The sequence below is a fragment of the Neovison vison genome, chromosome 11 (genome assembly GCF_020171115.1).
Source record: "Neovison vison isolate M4711 chromosome 11, ASM_NN_V1, whole genome shotgun sequence".
NCBI classification, from domain to species: Eukaryota; Metazoa; Chordata; class Mammalia; order Carnivora; family Mustelidae; genus Neogale; species Neogale vison.
Genome location: NC_058101.1, coordinates 35,152,353 through 35,164,330, shown reverse-complemented (window position 1 = coordinate 35,164,330; position 11,978 = coordinate 35,152,353).

Here is an 11,978-nt window from a genome sequence, read left to right as displayed (position 1 = left end):
TGTTGGCCACGGCTACGTTCTCATTTGAGACTTAGAGTCCTCTTTCAAGCTCACTGTGGATGTCTGTAGAATTTAATTCCTTGTGGTTTTTGATTAAACTCCCATTTCCTGCTTGCTGTTAGCTGAGGACTGGTCTTAGCTCCTAGAGGCTCCTCTCAGGTCCTTGCCACATGGCACCCTATCATAAAATGACTTTTTTCTTCAAGGGATTCGGAAAACATCCCTCTGATAGTTCACTGTCTTTTAAAGGGCTCACTTGATTAAGGCAGGCCCATTCAAGATAATTTTTTCTCTTAATTCAAAGTCCAATTTGGTTATCTAATCATGGGAAAGATACTCCATCATATTCGCTGGGCTCAGATAGGCAAGGCATATAAATCAAAGGGCAGGAATCTTTGAGACAATCTTGGAATTCTTACTGAAACTTCTTGCTTTTATTGAAAGTCATCAAATACCTGGCAGGACTTGTGGCATAAAATAACTTTGGAGTAGAGAAAAAAAATTGTGTGATGATGTCTCACTCTTTAATTGGACATAATGAGAATAAGGTAGTTTATTCAAGTTTTGCTGGGGGGAGAAATAGAAGGAAATAGGTTGGTTTGGCCCATTTAAAAGTTAAGTAAATGTTAATGTTATTTATTTGGTCATTTCAAGCATTACGTGTATTTTTTAATGTTTTCTATAAGCAGGGAAGCACTTTTTAAACTTAAAAAAATATTTTTTGTTGGATTAGTTTATGATTGCAGATATAAATTAACTATATCCTTCTCCAAATTTAGTTAATGATATTTCTGGAATATGACACATTGCTAAGATAATAGTTTTTCTAGTATTTATTTATGTATTAAAGGTTTTATCTATTTTATTTGTCAGAATGAAAGAGAGAGAGAGCACAAGCAGAGAGAGCATCAGGCAGAGGCAGAAGTAGGCTCCCTGCTAAATAAAGAGACCGATGTGGGACTCGATCCCAGGACTCTGGGTTCATGACCTGAGCCAAAGGCAGACCCTTAACTGACTGACTGAGCCACCCCGGTGTCCCTCTTTCTGGTATTTAAACCATATTTTTTTAACAAGTAAAAATTGGTTCTCAAAATAATTTATATCCTTTTCAGATTTTTTTTTAGAAATATTCTTTTATTTCCAGAAGTCAAAAATTTATACATTTTAGGTTTTGTTTAAAGTACTAGGTGAATGGGCCACCTGGGTGGCTCAGTCAATGAAGCCTCTGCCTTTGGCTCAGGTCATGATCCCAGTTCCTGGGACAGAGCCTTACATCAGGTTCCCAACTCAGTGGGGAGCCTGCTGCTCCCTCTCCCCCTGCTATTCTCCCTGCTTTTGCTCTCTTTCTCTATCAAATAAATAAATAAAATCTTAAAAAAGAAAAAAAATTTGATTCCTCTAGTTAAAAATGTATCTTTCTTTCAAAAAAAAATAATAAAGTACCAACTGTATGAGGAAAATCCATCTCTAATGTTCCTTATTCTATAGTCGTAATGTGCCCTGCAAAATGTTACTATTTCAATGTGATGGAAAAAAATACTAAAATAAAGATGTGACTAGATTGGGAACTTTTAAAACCATTTTGTTTCAAAAATTTTATATTAACATGGATAAAGAAGTAAAAACTTGATGCCACGAAAGGCAATATTGCAAATTCAAAATGTATGACTCTTTCATGGCACATGTTATGTCACATACGTTTAAGAGAAACTTTAAAAAAGTAATAATAATAGTAACAACCATGTGACACAATATTCTATTGGAAAGACTATTGGCTTTTTAAGAAAAACCATATTTTTTTTTAAAGATTTTATTTATTTATTTGACAGAAAGAGATTACAAGTAGGCAGAGAGGCAGGCAGAGAGAGAGAGGAGGAAGCAGGCTCCCTGCTGAGCAGAGAGCCCGATGCGGGACTCGATCCCAGGACCCCAAGATCATGACCCGAGCCGAAGGCAGTGGCTTAACCCACTGAGCCACCCAGGCGCCCCAGAAAAACCATATTTTTTGAGATATCATTCACACACTGTAAAATTCACCTATATCAGGTATCCAGGGGTTTTAGTATATTCACAGTTGTGGAACCATCACCATAATCTAAGTTTGGAACATTTCCATGTTCTATAAAAGAATCTCCTTTTTAAAAAAAGCTTTATTTATTTAAGTGATCTCTACACCCAAGCTGGGGCTCAAAGTCAAGACCCCAAGACTAAGTAAGAGTCACATGCTCTTCTGACTGCGCTGGCCAGGTGCCCCTAAAAAAGAAACTTCTTACCCATTAGCAGTCAATCTCTATACCACCCTGCCTTAGTCCTAGGCCACCATTAATCTACATTTTTTAAAAAAAATTTTTAAAGATTTTATTTATTTGACAGAGGGATAGAGAGCACAGGTAGGTAGAGCAGCAGGCAGAGGGAGAGGGAGAAACAGGTTCCTCACTGAGGAAGGGAGCCTGATGTCAGCTTCCATCCCAGGACCCTGGGGTCATGACCTGAGCCGAAGGCAGACGCTTAACCGACTGAGCCACCCAGGCGCCCCCACTAATCTACAATCTGTCTCTACAGATTTGCCTACCTATATTTTACATGTAAATGGAATCCCTAATATGTGGCCTTTTGTGTCTATCTTCTTTCACTTAGCATCATGTTTTCAAGGTTCATCTACATTGTAGCCTGAAGCAACATTTCTTTCCCTTTTATGGCCAGGTTTCATGGTTCCATTGTACAGATTTACCACGTTTTATCTCTCCATTGATCACTTGGTGGGCATTAGCTTGTTTCCATGCTTTTCTATTACTGATAATACTGCTATGGATGTTGACGCATACATTTTCGAGAGGACAAATTGTGTTTTCATTTCTCTTGGGTATATGCCTGGGAGTGAAATTGCTGCATTATATGGTAATTCTATGTTTAACTCTTTGAGGAACTGCTAGATTATTTTCTGAAGAATCGCACTATTTTAGATTGGCAACAGCAGCATGCGAGGGTTCCATTTTTCCTATACATTTTCCAGCACTTTTTATTGTCCACATTTTTTATTGTAGCCATCTTAGTGGGTATGGAGATTAGTGACTTTTAAGTCGGTCAAAATAATATGTCCAGGGCATGATATGAGGAAGTTGAGAGGCAACGTAGGGGGTTTGGGAGGTAGGAAAGAAATAAATGAAACAAGATGGGATCGGGAAGGAGACACACCATAAGAGACTCTTAATCTCACAAAACAAACTGAGGGTTGCTGGGGGGAGGAGGGTCGGGAGAGGGTGGTGGGATTATGGATATTGGGGAGGGTATGTGCTATGAATATGGGTATGTGGTATGAGTGCGGTGAAGTGTGTAAACCTGGCGATTCACAGACCTGTACCCCTGGGGCTAATAATACATTATATGTTAATGAAAAAATTAAAATATTTTAAAAATATATGTCCAGGGCATCTGGGTGGCTCAGTTGGTAGACTCTCTTTGTTGAAACAAGATGTCCAAAATGCAAATATGACCAACTCACTCCCATTCAGTGGTCCCCCCCCTTTTTTTTTTCCAGAATAAATTACAAAGTTGTAAGATAACATAGGTGGCCTTCCATGTTGCTTTCCCTACTCCCTTCCCCTTTAGCCTCCTGTTCTGCCACTCCCCTTCCTTGAATTTTATACTCTGGTGATACTGAATTGTTGAAGTTTTCTGCATGCACTTTGCTACCTCTAACCTCTGAAACTTTGTTTCTGCATTTCTCTCTGCCTTGATACCCCCCAGTGTCCCAACTTTTCTTTACCCAATTTATACACATGCTTTGAGACTCTACTGAGGTTTTCCTTTCTCATGAGCTCTTCTCTAAATTCATTCCCAGATGTTACTATTTTTTTCTACTGGATATTAACTTATTAATACAACTATCCTATGACATAGGAACTGTTATTATCCCAATTTGGTACATAAGGAAACTCTCCATTAGAAAAAATGAGAAACAGAGATGTTAAGTAACTTGCCAAAAGTTACAAAGTAAGGGAGTGCTATAGATCAAATTAAATGTCATTCTTCCGGATTCTCATAGCAGCCCTGCATACGTGGGTTCTTTATCTCATTACATTTATATTATCTCCTTAATATACCCCTAATTCAATCATTTATTCATTTAACTATTCATTCTCTAAATATTTATTTACAGTTTTACATAGGTCAGGCACTATGGCAGGGGCTAGGAACACAGTGTTGACAAGTTAGATCATGTATGGGACCTCATGGAACTTAGAGTGTAGGGGGGTATACAGACGATTTGATTAAACAGATGTGTGCTATGGTAGCAGGTAGCAGGGAGACATAATCAGTAGTTAGGGAAGCCTGGAAAATTATTCTGAACTGAGAAGGACAAGGATCGTGGGAGGTGAGTGAGGTAAATATCTTATGATGTTTGGCTTGGAAATGATGGGTCGCATGTCATATTATATCTTTTTTAATCCCCCCAGTTTAGTGGCTTAAGAAACAAATTAAACCATTATCTCTTCATAGTTTCTGTGGTCAGGAATTTGGAAGTGACTTAATTAGGCGGTTGTGGCTGAGGGTCTCTCTGTCATCAAGATACTGACTCGGGCCACAGTCATCAGGACATTTAACAAAGCTTGACTGAAGGGTGTGTGAGCTCTTTCGCATGGCTATGGGCAGGAGCCCACTTCCTCACAACAAGGGTCTTTCCCCAGCACTGCCTGAGTATCTTTGAAATATGACAACTTTCTCAGGAGCATGTGATCCTACAGAAAGAACAAGGAGGCCACAATGTCTTTCATGACTTAGTCTTAGAAGTCATGCACCATCACTTGTACAAACATTCCATTCATTAGAAGTGAGTCACTAAGTCTACCCCATATTTAAAGGAGAAGAGAATTAGGCTACAACTATTTGAAAGAAGGAGTATCAAAAATTACATAAACATATTTTAAAACCTCCACATATGTTTGGGGAAATGACAAAAAAGTTCAGCATGGCTAGATTTAGAGTAAAAGGAGAGTGATGATGGTTGAGGAGAAGACTTGTGACCCATGACATGAGCTGGGCCCAGATTTCTTATTGCCTTATTAATCTCCATGATTTAGTTTTTATTTTGAGGGAAGTGGGAAGCCATTGAAGAGTTTTTGTTTGTTTTGTTTGTTTAAACAGCTTTATTGAGATATAATTATTAACCATATAATTAGGGACCCCGGGATGTCTCAGTCAGTTAAGGTCTGCCTTCAGCTCAGGTCATGATCCCAGGGTCCTGGAAACGAGTCCCACATTAGGCTCCTTGCTCATCGAGGACCCTGCTTCTCTCTCTGCCTGTCGCTCCCCCTCCTTGTGATCTCTCTCTCTCTCTGACAAATAAATAAATTACTTTTTAAATTCTTTGAAAATATAACCATGTAATTATTCACAAACCATATAATTCATCCATTTAAAATGTTCAATTCAACGGCTTTTAGTATATTCACAGAATTGTGCCCCTATCACCACGATCAATTTTAGGACATTTTCATTACTCCCAAAAGAAACCTGTACTCCTTATTTGTTACCCCTCATCCCACCTGTCCCTAGGCAGCGCATAATCTACTTTTGTGTATATATATATGTAATATATATATAATCATAATATATAATATTACTGGCTTCTTTCGCTGATCATGATTTCAAGTTTCATCCATGTTTCACCATGCGTCAGTACTTCATTCCTTTTTTATGGCTGAATAATACTCCATTGCATGGATATATCACATTTGGTCTATCAGTTGATAGAGATTAGGGTTGTTTCCACTTTGGGACTATTATGAATAATGTTGCTATAAGGATTCACATTCAAGATTTTGTGTGGACATGCTTTCATTTCTCTTGGGTATTACCTAGGGATGGAATTACTGGGTGATATGATAACTGTACGTTTAATTTCTTGAGAACCTGTAGACTCTTCTCCAATTAGGTGCACCATGTTACATTCCTGCTAGCAATGTCTGAGGGTTTCCAATTTCAGGAATTCACATCCTTGCTAACACTTGTTATTCTTCCTCTGTTTGATGACAGCCATCCCAGTGGATGTGATGTGGCATCTCATTATATTTTTAATTTGCATTTCTGTTTTAAAATGTGGATTTTGTTATATTATTCAAGAATGGCAAGGTCAAAAGATCAGATTGCCATTGAAGAGATAGCTGTCATACAGATCACAAGAGGAGGGGTTACACCAAGCCCTGCCTGAGGAAGCCAAAAGGGGAGGCACCAAGTTAGGTCAGGATGGGGATGGAATGTGGGCAAGAGTTTTTATGGGAAAGAGTTTTTATGTGGTTTTTATGGGAAGAACACAGGCGAGGCTGGTAAGCAGGGTTAGAATTCGCTAGGCTGAATAATTTTCAGAGGCTCCACAGTGTTGAAGGCACTGCTCCTAGTTGCTTGGTATGTGGGTTTGGGGTAATTAGGGTAGGGAAATACTAGCCTGATAAGGGAGTAGTTGGGAGTGTGGGCTCTGGAGTGGTTGATTTGCATATGAAAAGCATATGCAGGCAAGTCCCTTACTATCTAAGGGTGGATAGCCCTACAAGGGACAGTTGCTTCAGCATCACCAAGACCCCCAAATGTCAAAGCCTCAGAAACACATGGTTAATAAAATTCCACTCATGGCTGATGATGTTGAGTGTCTTTTCAGGTGCTTATTGGCCATTTGTATATCTTCTTTGGAGAAGTGAATGCTCAGATCCTTTGCTCACTTTTAAATTAGGTTATTTGTCTTTTTATTATTGAGTTGCAATAGTTCTTTATACATAGTGGCTATGGGTCCCTTATCCAATACATGATTTGCAAAATAATTCTGTTCTGTGGATTGTTTTTTCATTTTCTTGATGTTGTCTTTTGAAGCACGAAGGAGAGAGTTTTAACAGGACAAAACAGATTTACATTTTAGAAAGAATACTTGGTAATACAGCTAATTGTGTGTGGGTGAGCAAAGGGTGTAATACAGAATCTTTGGCTTGGAAACTTCAGGACACATTGGAAGTGTAATTAAAGGAACACTAGAGATAGATTTTCCTCATTAGTTGGTACTTTAAACAAAATTTAAATATATACATCTCTAACTTCTAGAACTGAAAGAAATGCAGTCTAAATGGAACATAAAAATAGTTAATTTTTTTTTAATTGAGAGAAACCAGGAGGTGACGTTTAGATGTAAGGAGTTTATTGCTACAAGAAAAATAATTGTTTTCCTGCTCTGAAAGGGTTAAAAAGTGAATTTCTAGTTGATTTTAGACAAATATGACTTAAGCACTAGAAGGTGTGTCATTTTCAGCAGTAAGTATCACATTTCAGAATTACTACTGAACAAAATATGAAACTCAATATGAAAAATGATTAATTCAGGATGCTTGGGTGGCTCAGTGGGTTAAGCCTCTGCCTTTGGCTCAGGTCATGATCTCAGGGTCCTGGGATGGAGCCCCGCATCGGGCTCTCTGCTGAGCAGGGAGCCTACTTCCCCCTCTCTCTCTTGCTGCCTGCCTCTCTGCCTACTTGTGATCTCTCTCTGTGTCGAATAAATAAATTAAATCTTTTTAAAAAATTTAATTCATTTATATCTGAGTCTTAAACTAAGTGAAGAGAAAGAGAGTTTTTTTTTTTTTTTTTGAAGACTTTGTTTATTTGAGAGAGAGCACAAGAGAAAGCACAAACAGTATGAAGGTCAAAGACAGAAGCAGGCTTTCCCCTGAGCGGGGAGCCCAGCATAGGACTTGATCCCAGGACCCTGAGATCATGACCTGAGCTGAAAGCAAATGCTTACCCAGCTGAGCAACCCAGGCATCCCTTCAAACACTTTCTAAAAACCGCCCTTTCCCTGTGCCTGGGTGGCTCAGTCAGTTAATCCTCTGCCTTTGGCTCAGGTTGATCCCAGGGTCCCAAGATGGAGTCCCATGCTGGGCTCCCTGCTCAGTGGGGAGCCTGCATTTCCGTCTACCTCTGCTTACTGCTCCCCCTCCTTGTACTCTTTCTTCTCTCTCTCTGACAAATAAATGAATAAAATATGTTTAAAAAATAAAAATAAAAAGTGTTTGAAAATAGGCTTATTTTAGAAAAAAGAAAATGGGTTTATTGAGGAGGATCAGGTCTGATGACAGGTTGGTAACTGAACATGTTATGTCTGAGGTTCCTCTGAGATATTCAAGTAACGATTGGCTCAAAGGCCTTTGGATGTATGATTCTGGCGCCTGCTGGAAATCTATCTAAATTGTAGTTCTAGATTTGGGAGTCATTTTCATACAGATGGTAACTGAAAAACATTGGATATATTGAGATAATTCAGGGAACTGAACAGTAAGAATGGAAGAAGGTGCTGGAAAGAATCAGAGAAGCATCATTGTTTGAGGCATAAAAAGAGGAACTTGGAAAGAACAGGAGGATTAGCCAGAAAGGTGGCAGAAAAACGGGGAGAGTCTCTGCCCTGGGTGTCAAGGTCAAGCTCAAGAGAGCTAGACAGTGTGAAATACTTTTTTGAGAGAAAAATTTGTCTGCTGATTATAGGAATACGGGGATTAGAAGTGATCTTAGTAAGAGTAATTTGGGGGGAGTAGTAAAGACAGAAGTCTGTGCAATGAGTTCAAGAATGAATGTAAGTGGAGGGAATGGAGATTGTGAATATAGAACGATTCAACTGCCTTCAGTCCTAAGGGCTATAGTGGAATGAGAATGTGGGATGAGAGAACAGCGTTTTTCATTTAGGAGAGGGCTTAGGTGTTTAAATGCTAAGAAGAAGGCATTAAAATGATATTTTGGAGCGGGGCGCCTGGGTAGCTCAGTGGGTTAAAGCCTCTGCCTTTGGTCTCAGGTCATGATCCGCAGTTCTGAAATCGAGTGCGGCATTGGGCTCTCTGCTCGGAAGGGAGCTTGCTACCCCCACACCCCACAACGCCTGCCTCTCTGCATACTTGTGATCTCTGTCTGTCAAAAAAAAAAAAAAAAGATATTTGGGAGCACCTGGGTGGCTCAGTCCATTAAGCAACTCATCACAATTCCAGGGTCCTGGGATCGAGACCCCATATTGGGCTCCTTGCTCAACGGGAGCACGCTTCTCCCTTTCCCTCTGCCTGCTGCTCCCCCTGCTTGTGCTCTCTCTTTCTGTGTTAAGTAAATAAGCAAATAAAGTATTTTTAAAAATGATATTTAAATGAGCCATTTAGGTGACTCGGTTGGTTAAGTGACTGCCTTTGGCTCAGGTCATGATCACAGGGTTCTGGGATGGAACACAACATTATGCTCCTTGCTCAGTGGGGAGCCTGCTTCTCCCTCTCCCTCTGCCTACTACTCCATCTGCTTGTGCTCTTTCTCTCTCTGTCAAATAAATAAATAAAACTTTTAAAAAAATAAGTAAAAATGAAAAGATATTTTAAAATACATTTAGTGCCATTTTATTACTGGCTTTGTTGTATGTTTCTGGAGATTTTCTCTGTTTCTTTCTTGTCTTTGTCACTTCTAGTCTTTCTTTTCACTCAAAGAGTCCCTCCCCTTTAACATGTCTTGCTTGTTTAGTGATCACGAACTCCTTTAGTTTTTATTTGTCTGGGAAAATCTTTTTTTTTTTTTAATTTTATTTATTTTCTTATTTATTTGACAGAGAGAGATCACAAGTAGGCAGAGAGGCAGGCAGAGAGAGGCAGGAAGCAGGCTCCCAGGATCCTGGGATCATGACCTGAGCTAAAGACAGAGGCTTTAACCCACTGAGCCACCCAGGTGCCCATGTCTGGGGAAATCTTTACTCTCCTATTCTGAGTAGTAGCCTACACCTGAAGCTAATATTACTAAGTAATATGTTAACTAACTGAAATTTATATAAAAACTTTAAAGAAGATGAAATCTACTTAGACTTTAACATCTTAGCAAAGATACTAGTTGAAAAAAATATATTAAAAACACAAATAAAGAGTGTATGGACCAGTTACTGAAGACTAAAGACAAAAAACCCACACAAGTATTGTGCTGAGTAAATCTGTTTCTCACATTGGTATGGGTTAACATTCTCTAATTACTTTATGTATATACTAGGATTGAACATATGAGTAAATATATTGTGGATAATGAGAGCCAGGTTTCTCATTGTTGGAGAAAGAAGAAGTTACAAATAAAGGAAGAAAATAGGCTGGGATAAACTTTGTGATCTGGAATCAATGGTGTCAGCAAAAACTGATGAATATATATATTCATAACATATATTCATATATATGAATATATGCATATGTGCATTAATAAACATACATGTAATTCCTTAGCTCTGTTCAATAAGAGGGCCACTGTTTATTAAGATACTCTAGTAGCAATGAACACTTCTAGCACCCAGACTGGCTCTTAAATGCCATTCTTTAATAAAGGGAACCAGGGGACTTCTTGGAAAAGTTGTTGATTTCAAGGAGTCTGGAATAGCTTCTGGTACAAGAAAATAAGGAAGTGCTTAAAAAAGGAAGTGGGCATGTCAAAAGAATGCAGAAACTAGCCTGAATGAGCTCCCAGTGGCCAAAGTTGAACAATTTGAGAAATAAAACAATGATAATATTGAATTATGACCCACAGAATAAAATAAATATCCGTAAGTCCATACTGACACAAATATAATTAAACAAATAAACTAAGGAGAAGGTATAACTATTCCTCACAGGAGAATTCCAATTAGTAAGTGTAGAATGAATGAGGGAAATATACAATCTCTCTTAGGCAAACGCAACAGTAATAATTGTTGCAGGCAAGATCCACTGATGTGTGGTAGAATCAGTGAGTGACAATTCAAGGAGAAACAGGATTTTTGCAAAATCTCCACGTAACTTGAGATTTTTATCAATATAAAGGAAAAATAGTAATTTTGCTACCTGGTAGATACCAGCTTAACCAAGTGATCAAGATTAAGACACCAGTAGTAAGATGTATTGACATGATGTACCCTCTGATAGGGTACAAAAGCCATTAAGGCAAAACCAGTAAAATCTCAAGAATGTCTATAGTTTAGTTAATGGTATTATATGTTCACTTCTGTTTTTGATCATTATACCATGGTTATGCAAATTGTTAATATCAGAAAAAGCTTGGGTGAAGGATATACATGAACTCTGCACTATGTAGTTTTTCTGTAAATCTAAAACTATTTCAGAACAAAAAGTTAAAAAAAAAAAAAAGAATGAAGGTGAGGGGTGGGATCTAGAGCACAGGGTAAAAGGCACTCCTGGTTAGGAGGAGGCATGGCTCTCCCATGGAACCAAGAGAGCTGGCCAAAAGCATGAGTGGTCATGAAAGTAGGGTTACTGAACTGATGTCGGGAAACTGGTGGGGTTCTTTAAGGGAAGACCAGGGTTGTCCCTCAATGTCCACCACGTGGCTTGCCATAGAGCAGGGACAGAGCAAGTGTTTATTAAACTGAACAGGCCTGGATTTGAGACATGATTTCTAGATATGATCTCAGGCAAATTCTTTACTCTCTATGCCTCCATTTTCTCTGAAAATGGGGATGATAATCCCAACTGTTGAGTTAGAAATTAATATATATTTACCAAAGTCTATTTCCTTTTCTTCCTGGACACGTAGCTAGATATGCTTCAGCTTCCAATTATGTTAGAGGCCTACTGACTCACACATCACTGGCTCTCAATATATATTTAATGAAAGATCATAACTACTGAAATGTTCCATTATAAACTTTGTTGTGGGGACACCTGGGTGGCTCAGCCAGTTAAGTGTCTGCCTTCAGCTCAGGTCATGACCTCAAGGTTCTGGGATGGAATCCAATGTCGGGCTCCCTGTCCTCAGGGAAACTGCCTCTCTCTCTCCTCCCTGCTCATGCTCTCTCTCAAATAAATAAATGAAATCTTTAAAAAACAAAACAAAACTTTGTTGTATTACCAGTTACTCTTTATCTTGGTCCAACATAGTATCTTGTCTGGCCATGGAGGTGGTTAAGACCAAATGGGGGGCACCTGGGTGGCTCAGTCGTTAAGCCTTTGTTC